This window comes from Marmota flaviventris, chromosome 3, assembly GCF_047511675.1.
Source record: "Marmota flaviventris isolate mMarFla1 chromosome 3, mMarFla1.hap1, whole genome shotgun sequence".
NCBI classification, from domain to species: Eukaryota; Metazoa; Chordata; class Mammalia; order Rodentia; family Sciuridae; genus Marmota; species Marmota flaviventris.
Window position 1 is genome coordinate 69,535,772 of NC_092500.1, and position 9,152 is coordinate 69,544,923.

The following is a 9,152-nucleotide window of genomic DNA, read 5'->3' on the forward strand; positions in this document are numbered from 1 at the left end:
TTTTCTTCAAATTTGCCCCTTGTTTTTTAGCTTCCTTGATAATGTCTTTTTTCATATAATAGCTTTGTGTTTTGACATAGCCTAATATACCATTTTTCTATTTTAATTTTTCTTCTAATTTAAAATTATTGGGCTTAAATTTTGATACAGATCTGAAAATATTTAGGTATTTTCATCTATTTATTTTTTAGTATGGCAAGAGGAAACTTTTTGTCCTTATTGGTAATTGGTTGTCTTCTCTGGATTGGAAATTCCATTTCTGTCATACAAAATCTCACATAAAATAGACACTTCCACTGCAGTGGTCTTGGTTTCTGCCTTCTGAGTCTGAGCAGAAATAAAAAGTTGTTTTTTTTTTCATTCATTGATATTGGTCTCACATGATGATCAGGAATACAGTGCCCTTTTACTAGTATGCTAGCTATTCTAGTTCATTAGTTTACTAAACTTATCAATCTATTCATTTTGACACTTTTCTTATTTGTTATCACCTCTGATGGACTGAATATATTAAGTGGGAAAAGTCCATCATGGTCTCAATTACATCCCAGAAGGGATTTTAAAAATAAGTGGAAACACAGAGCCTTGCTTGGAAGACATTACTATGTACCTGAAAAATACAAAGCACACAGGTGGTAATAAAGAACACCAGTGTAATACCAATGGTAATAAAGAATACCAAGGACAACAACATGTGGTATACACAAGCACAGAAGTGCTGTGGCATCCTAGTAAAAGGGCACTGTATTCCTGATCATCCTGTGAGACCAATGTCAAATAATGAAATTAAAACAGCAATTAAAGGCTGGGGTTGTGGCTCAGCGGTAGAGCGCTTGCCTAGCATGTGTGAGGCCCTGGGTTCAATCCTCAGCACCACATAAAAATAAATAAATAAAATAAAGGTATTGAGTCCAACTACAACTAAAAAAATAAATTAAAAAAAAAAAACACAGCAATTAAAAGCCTATCAACAAAGAAAAGCCCAGGACCAGTCTGATTCTCAAATAAGTTCTATTAGACCTTTAAAGAAGAATTAACATTAGTCTTTCTCAAATTATTTTATTGAAATGGAAAGGAAAGGAACACTGCCAAATACAATCTATGAAGTCTGTATCACCCTGATCCCAAAACTAGACAAAGACACATCTAGGAAAGAAAGCTACAGATCAATCTCCCTGATGAATGTAGATGCAAAAATCTTTAATAAAATATTAGCAAACTACATTCAAAAACATATTAAGAAGATAACACACCATGATCAAGTGGCCTCATCCCAAGGATGCAAGGTGGTCCAACATATGCAAATCAATAAACGTAATTAACCACATAAATAGAATTATGAACAAGAACCATATGATCATCTCAATAGACACAGAAAAGGCCTGTGATAAAATAGCACCCATTCATGCTGAAAATTCTAGATAAACTAGGGACAGAAGTAACTTACTCAACATTATAACAACTAGACATGACAAATCCAAAGCCAACTATCACACTGAATGGGGAAAAAAAAATGAAAGTTTTTTTTTTTTTTCTAAAATTAGGAACAAGACAAGAATGTCCACTCTCACCACTTCTATTCAACATAGTTCTTGAAACTGTAGCCAGAGCAATCAGACAGAGCAAGAGAATAAAGAAAAAGAAGTCAAATGATCACTGTTTGCTGATGACATGACAGTATATCTAGAAGCCCCCAAACTTCACCCTAAGATGACTAGAACTGATAAATGAATTTAGAAAAGTAGCAGGATTCAAGATCAACACTCATAAGTCAATGGCTTTTCTATACTCTAACAGCAAGTCATCTGAGAAAGAAATAGGAAAACTATCCCCTTTATGATATTCTCAAAAATAATAATAATAAAATATCTGGGAATCCAACCAAAGAAGTGAAGTTCTCTACAATGAGAACTATAGAATACTGAAGAACAAAACTGAAGAAGACATCAGAAGATGAAAATACCCCCCATGTTCTTGGATAGGCAGAATTAACATTATCAAAATGGCAATTCTACCATAAGTAATATACAGATTCAATGCAATCTCTATTAAAATGCCAATGACATTCTTCACAGAACTAGTGAAAATAGTCTTTAAATTCATTTGGAAAAAATAAGAAACCCAGAATAGTCAAAGCAATCATGAATAAGAAAAGTGATACAAAAGGCATCACAATACCCAATCTCAAATTATACTACAGAGCTATAGTAGAAAAACCAGCATGGTATTGGCACCAAAGTCAGTATGAAAACCAATGGAATAGAATAGAGGATACAGAAACAAATACATATATCTGATACTTGACAAAAGTGCCAAAAATATATGTTAAAAAAGACAGACTTTTCAGACAAATGATGCTCAGAAAACTGAATAGCTGCATGTAGAAGAATAAAATGAGATCCCTTTTATCATGCACAAAAATCAAATCAAAATGGATCAAAGACTTAGGAATTAGACCCGAAACCTTGCAACATAGGATCAACACTTCATCAGATAGGTGTCGACACCAACTTCCTTAACAAGGCTCCTAAAACTCAATAAATAAAATCAAGATTCAAAAGGGGGCTGCCATAAAATTAAAAAACCTCTACACAGCCAATTATTAATAGGGTAAATAGAGAGCCTAAGGAATGGGAAAAATGTTTTCTAGCTACTCCTCTGACAAGGGATTAATATCTAAAATTAAATATCTAAAATATATGAAGAACTCAAAAAACTCAATGCGAAAAAAAAAAAAAAACCCAATAAATAAGTGGGGAAAATAACGAAATGGAAATTTATCAAAAGAAGAAACACAAATGGTCAACAAATATATAAAAAAAAGTTCAACATCTCTAGAGAGTCATGGAAATGCAAATCAAGACTACACTAAGATTTCATCTCACTCCATTCAGAATAGCGAATATCATGAATACAAATAACAATAAATGATGGCAAGGATGGGGGGGGAAGATACACATATACATTGTTAGTGAGACTGCAAATTAGTGCATCTACTTTGGAAAGCAGTGTAGAGATTTCTCAAGAAACTAGGACTGAAACCACCATCTGACCCAGCCAACTCACTCCTTGGTATTTATCCAAAAGAACTCAAATCAGCATACTATAGTGATACAGCCACATCAATGTTTATAGCAACACAATTCATAATAGCCAAGTTTTGGAATCGTTCCAGATGCACATGTGGTATGTATACACAATGGAGTTTTACTCCACCATAAAGAATGAAATAATTATTTCCTGGTAATAGATGGAAATGGAGAAAAATCATGCTAAGCAAAATAAGCCAGACTCAGAAAATCAAGGGTTGAATGTTTTCTCTTATATCTGGAAGTTAGAGCAAAATAAGGAAAAGAAGGCAGTGAGGGAGGGGATCAAATATCATCAAGATATAAGAAAGATCAGTGGAGTAGAAGTAGGAGAATGAGAGAGGGAAGGAGGAAGGAAAAGAAAAATGGAATGAATCTAACAGAATCATGTCATATACACATAACAATGTACCAATGGGAATTTCTCCTTTACAAATGTAAAAAGTACCAATCAAAAATAAATAATAAAGGAGTGAAAGGGAGATAAGTAGAGTAGAAGAGAGGGAGGGAGGAAGGGAGGAAAAGAAAGGAATGGAGATTGAAATCAAATCCTTGTATTATAATTTTGTCAGAAGGAACCCAAATAGTATATGTAATTATAATACTCTAATAAAAAAATCTAAAAATCTAAAAAAACGGCGGGGGGGGGGGGGGGGGGGGTGTTATGATCTAAGACTGATGAACCAAGAAGGGAAACTAGCAAAGTCTGTCTGTTCATAGTCTTTTTGGTGTCTTGAGTCACATTTCTTTCTCCCTGGGACAGTGAGGACCTCTTCAGGAATAAGGGTTCCATGACCTACTACCACACAAGGTGGGTCAGAGTTTCTCTATGGCCAACTCTTACAAGAAAGGCAGCAACAGTGGGAAGGAGATTAGAGTAATATCTTTAGACTTCATGGCTGGAGTTGGGGAAAAGGTTTCTACGGCCTTGGGTTAAAAAAAAAAAAAAAGGAAAGCAGAAGACAGAGAGCAGGAGAAGTCCAGACACACAATGCTTCTTGGGGGCATCATTTTCTATGCACTGATACTAAGAAAGAAAAAAAAAGTGATGCTAATAGCCTTGTCTTGTTTAGCTTCAGGGGAAGACTGCAGGGAGGGTGCTCAGGAAGGTACAGGCTACTGACAAGGGATGCCTCCTACCCCATCCCACCCTGAACATCATCACTGAAGATCCAATTAAGATCCTGATTCAGTGAGCAGAATTCATAATTTGTCAGGGCTACAGAAACTGTACTGGATGAGAGTAAATGCTACATTTCCTCCTTTTTTTCTGGTTCTTATTTGTTTATACATAAATTGGCCATTAATTGACCCTCCAAATCTGGAAAGGTTTGAGAATGAATGGAGTTATTAACTGGATGAATGAAGAGATAATGCGTAAACCAAGAGTATCTTAGAAAATGGGGACGATTGGTTATCTTCTCTGTAAAGCAGTCATCTGCCACTCTCACTGACCACACTGGACAGAGTCCTATCAGCTCTGAGAGAATGGATGAATCCTTGCTTGGCCATAAATCATTATAGTTTTTCCTCATTGCTGAAGAATTTACTTTACAATAAATGCTCTTCGAGGTAACAGATGGTTTACAGACAGCAGAGTCTGTTGATTCAGGACACAAGCTCTGCCAATGGTAGTTTCTATTAATGTGCCTCCTCCTTCACCATCCTGTTTTCTTCTGAAGTGGTTAGACCTAACAAAGGTGTCAAGCTTGTAGTCTACTGCAACCCTTGTTAAAAAAATGATCACTTCCTCCTCCCATTCAAAAGCTGAAAGGCAGAGTTGTAAAATGTACCTTTGGAGGGCTGCAGAGATAAAATTGCTGTCTCAGAGCCTGGGAGATCTGCACAGTGCCCATTCCCTTGGGCCAGTCATAGCAGAGGAGAATCTGAGGAAGCATGTAGTCCAAAAGACCTCAAAACAGATTAATCAACCTAACCATCTTTGAAGAACAGGAAAAAGAAAGCAGCTGTGAGCTATGAAGACCCGGGTAGGATCTTCATATCAGACTCAGGGGTTCCCACTGGGAATCCTAGGCCTGCACACTGCAAGCCTGAAATGGCAGCTTTCTGTACAGCTCTCCAGTGCTGACTCCCCAGGGCGCGGGCCCCAGATCTGGCTCCACTGCATCCTCTCTGACTTGCAGCTGTTCTTCTCTGCCAATGTGACTCTTCTCTCTTGCTGTCTTCGAGCTCTTTTTACAAACTTACGTCTAGGTTGTGTTTAAAATTGTTCAAAATATAAATGTGTATGTGATAAATAGTTGTGTAGTTCTCTTTCAATCATTCCTGGATTTTTCTGGAAAAGCAATAGCTAATCTTGTTAAGCAGAACTACAGGTAAATGTGAAAGTAGGTGTAAGATGCAAAAGGAAGCCTCTAAAACAGCAGGGCTATTTTTATTTGTAATGTTTAGGTTTAATTACGTGATTAGCCAAATGCTCAGCACCAATTGCTCTTCCCTGTAATATATTAGCTACAGCAATAATGAGATTTAGGATCTTCATCCTAATACTAAAATCAACCTCTAGTGTTTTTCACTGAAGAACAAAATTTAGTATAAAATAGGTCCTTTATGGATCCCATCCAAAGTGGGGAAGTATGTCCATTTAAAAAATACTAAATAAAGGTGAATATGCAAACTGTGTTTATTGTGTGCTTGGAACTATTTTAAGTGCTTTAAAAATACTAATTCATTATAGTGAATCAAAGGGGCTTTACTCTAGAAAGATAATGCCACAAAATATCTCAATAATGTATAAATTTTACCCTTAAGGCAGGAAAAACAGACACAATCAAAAACAATAACAGGCCGGGTGCAGGGGTGCATGCCTGTAATCACATTGGCACAGAAGGCTGAGGCACAAGGATTGAGGGTTCAAAGCCAGCCTCAGCAATTGTAAGACACTAAGCAACTCATTGAGACTGTGAGACCCTGTCTCTAAATAAAATGTGAAATAGGGCTGGGGATGTGGTTCAGTGGTTGAGTGCTCCAGAGTTCAATCCCCGGTACCAAAAGGAAAAAAAGAAAAAAACAGTTCACTTGAGTTGAACTTACCTGAGTATATTACCACTTACCACATTGAACTTTCCCACCCTGTCTTACCCACAGTGTGCTGAGTATATTGTGTGTAGTTTAACCCTGTGTAAAAGGTTTTGCAAATCTCTATTTCCTTACAGATTATGTTGATGCTATTGGTTCCCAAATACACACTGTGTTTCAGGAAATAGAGGATAAACTGTAAAAGACTACATTTCCCTGATTCTTTATAATTCAGCTAGTCACAAAACTTAGCTGAACAGACATACCTGCATGAGATCTGGAAGGTTCAAGGGTACTGAGTGAGGCCAAAGTTCCACTTCTTTCACTTCTGATATACGATGCCATGGAGGTGTTTGTGTACCAGCTTAGGACCATGTCTGGCTCTATGGGTGTTGAGAGGCAGGGAGCCACCATCTGTTAGAGTCTGTAAACAAGTCAAAATAACACCTGGCATTTTGCCAGGGGAATGTTAAGAGTTCATAAACAAGTCTGGATGGTGCCTGGCAAAATGCCAGAGGGAGTGGTTTGAGAAGTAACAAAAGCGAGCCATTAAGTGTGGAGATTCCTTATTGGTTGACTGATGTATCTAGTTTATGCTAATTAGATAAGCTGTGTGGAATGTATAAATACTGCTCCTGTCCTGCAATAAACGGCTCCTACTCCTGCTGTATCAACGTACACAAGTTATTCGTCACCCCCCGGTTATTTTGCTGCAGCCAGCCGGACTGCGGCAACCATCCTCCTGGTCCACATCATGGCAGAAGTTGGCGGTAGGAGGGTTCTAAAACCAGCAGTTGTGATGGCACTACTATTTCCAACAGTTCCTGGATGTGGCAGAGGCACAGTTCACTTAGTGGGACAGTTCTGCACTACCATTTTGGTAGTTCTTCTTGGAAGCCCAGCCTAGAGCCTGCTTCTTCAGCCTTCACAATTTTATAAGCACCTAATTATCTCTACCATTTAATCTCTTCCTGCTTTAGTTTAAATGGTTCCTGTTATTTGCTATTGAACTCCGGTCATGGCAACTTGACTGACCTGGGATGGTTATCCGAACAGGTTGGGTTAGGGGTAGTGAAGATCCAGTTGCCATTAAAGAATGGAAAGTTTCTAATTCATATCTTGCAGGTCAAAATAGTTCCTTAACTAATGCCTATATGCATATGGAGAAAGTGCCTGTTGAATAAAGTATTTTAGTAGATGGGGCTACTATCATACCGTAGTATGAGAAGCACAAGAAATATGAAAGTTGGGGCTGAAGCTGGGGCTCAGCAGTAGTGCACTTGCCTGGCATGTGTGAGGCACTGGGTTCGATTCTCAGCACCACATATAAATAAATAAAATAAAGGTCTATCAACAACTAAAATATATTTTAAAAAAAAGAAATATGAAAGCTATGCTGAGGGTCACAGGTGTCTATCTGCACTTCAGAACTTAAAAGAAAAAAAAATTCAAGGCTCAGTGTTGTGAACTTTTGGAGCAACACATGCCAGAGAACCAATGAGTATCTTGGCTTACCCTGCAAGAATCTCTTTTCTCTCAAGACTGATGTGGCTAAGCCTGATTCCAAGATGGTGGCTCCCTGCGAAGTGAACGCAGCAGCCTCCAGTAAAAGTGATGGCAGGGATGGAGGTTTTGGATCCTGGCTGGGTGGACGGTTGGAGGCGCTGGGAGTGGACCAAGCCGTTTAGGGTCCCTACATCCTTGGTATCCATCCTTCGGGAGGAGGAGGAGGAAGAGATGTTGGACGCTCTGTAGGGTGTCCTGTCTGCTTTTCTGGAAGAAGATTCCCTCCTTAATATCTGCAAGGAAGTTGTGTAAAGATGGTCTGAAACTCAGTAAGTTGTCACCAAAGTGAAAAAAGAAGATGAGGTATGGGGCACTGTCACCCTCATTGAGAAGCAGACACGGATTGTGGTGAAGCCCAGGATGGTGTCACAAAAGGGAAAACAGAGGAAAGCGGCCCTGCTGGCCCTGGGTGCTGAGGTCACAGGTGAAGAGGATGAAGCAGATGAGAGGATGATTCAGGTGCCACCAGGATGAACACCGGTTCTCAGAAATCTCTGTTTCGAATCACCAATGTAGAAGATGTCTTCCATGCTCAGAAATTGGAGAAAGCTTCACTTTGGAATGAGTCCCAAAGGAAGGAGGAACAGGACAAGCTGCAGCGGGAAAGAGACAAACTAGCCAAGCAGGAGAGCAAAGAAAAGGACACAAGAGAGGGGAGCGAAAGCGATGACCCTGGGCTGTTGGGTTCTTCCCCTGCTTCAAGAACTTGACAAATCGGAAAACTGGTTGTGCATATGTATATTTAGGAGAAATGAGAGAACAATGCATAGTGATTTCCCAAGGCATTTCCCTTTATGTTTACATAGTCAAAAGGAAAATCACCACCGCTTCTCATTACAAAGTGTGTCATGTTTTGGTGATGTGGGTGATCAGATGATTATAGTTGATGTCTGTGCCAAAGAGCTGCAATTGGGGCAATATTTATATTTCAATACTGAAGTCCTGTGCTCCTTTTGGCACCTTTTATATAAAATACCTTCTCTCACCTTGGATAAAGTTTTCCTTGGATGAATAGCACGATTCAGAAAGCTAACAGTTACACTTTTCATTTGGGAGAAGAAACATGACCATTCCTCTGAGATTGAAAAGTGCAAGTACAAATTGCTTCAGAGGAAATATTTATTCTTAAATGTAGTATAGTTTATGGCTGATGTATAAAGCTAATAAGGAAGCCAGATGGGGTGGTGCACACCTTTAATCCCAGCCCTCTAGGGAGACTGAGGCAGAAGGATCACAAATTTGAGGCCAGCTTGGGCAACATATCAAGACCAGTCCCCCCCCAAAAAACCTACCTGGATGCAGATTTTGTGTTACATGACAGCAAACGAGGAAAGTGTGAAGAAATTATTTGGAGTGGTTCCAAGATCTGAGATCTTTTTTAAAGAAAGTTTCAACTGATAAGAGAAAATAGTATCTTTTTAGTTAAAGATAGCTACATAGTTTCCTCAATTTAGGCTG

The 9,152-nt window shown here is 38.7% G+C and overlaps 1 pseudogene; it reads left to right on the top strand.

The window, feature by feature from the left end:
• The first annotated feature begins 7,696 nt into the window (after nt 1-7,696).
• Nucleotides 7,697-8,364, top strand: LOC114082574 (coiled-coil domain-containing protein 43 pseudogene; annotated as a pseudogene).
• Nucleotides 8,365-9,152: the final 788 nt, after the last annotated feature.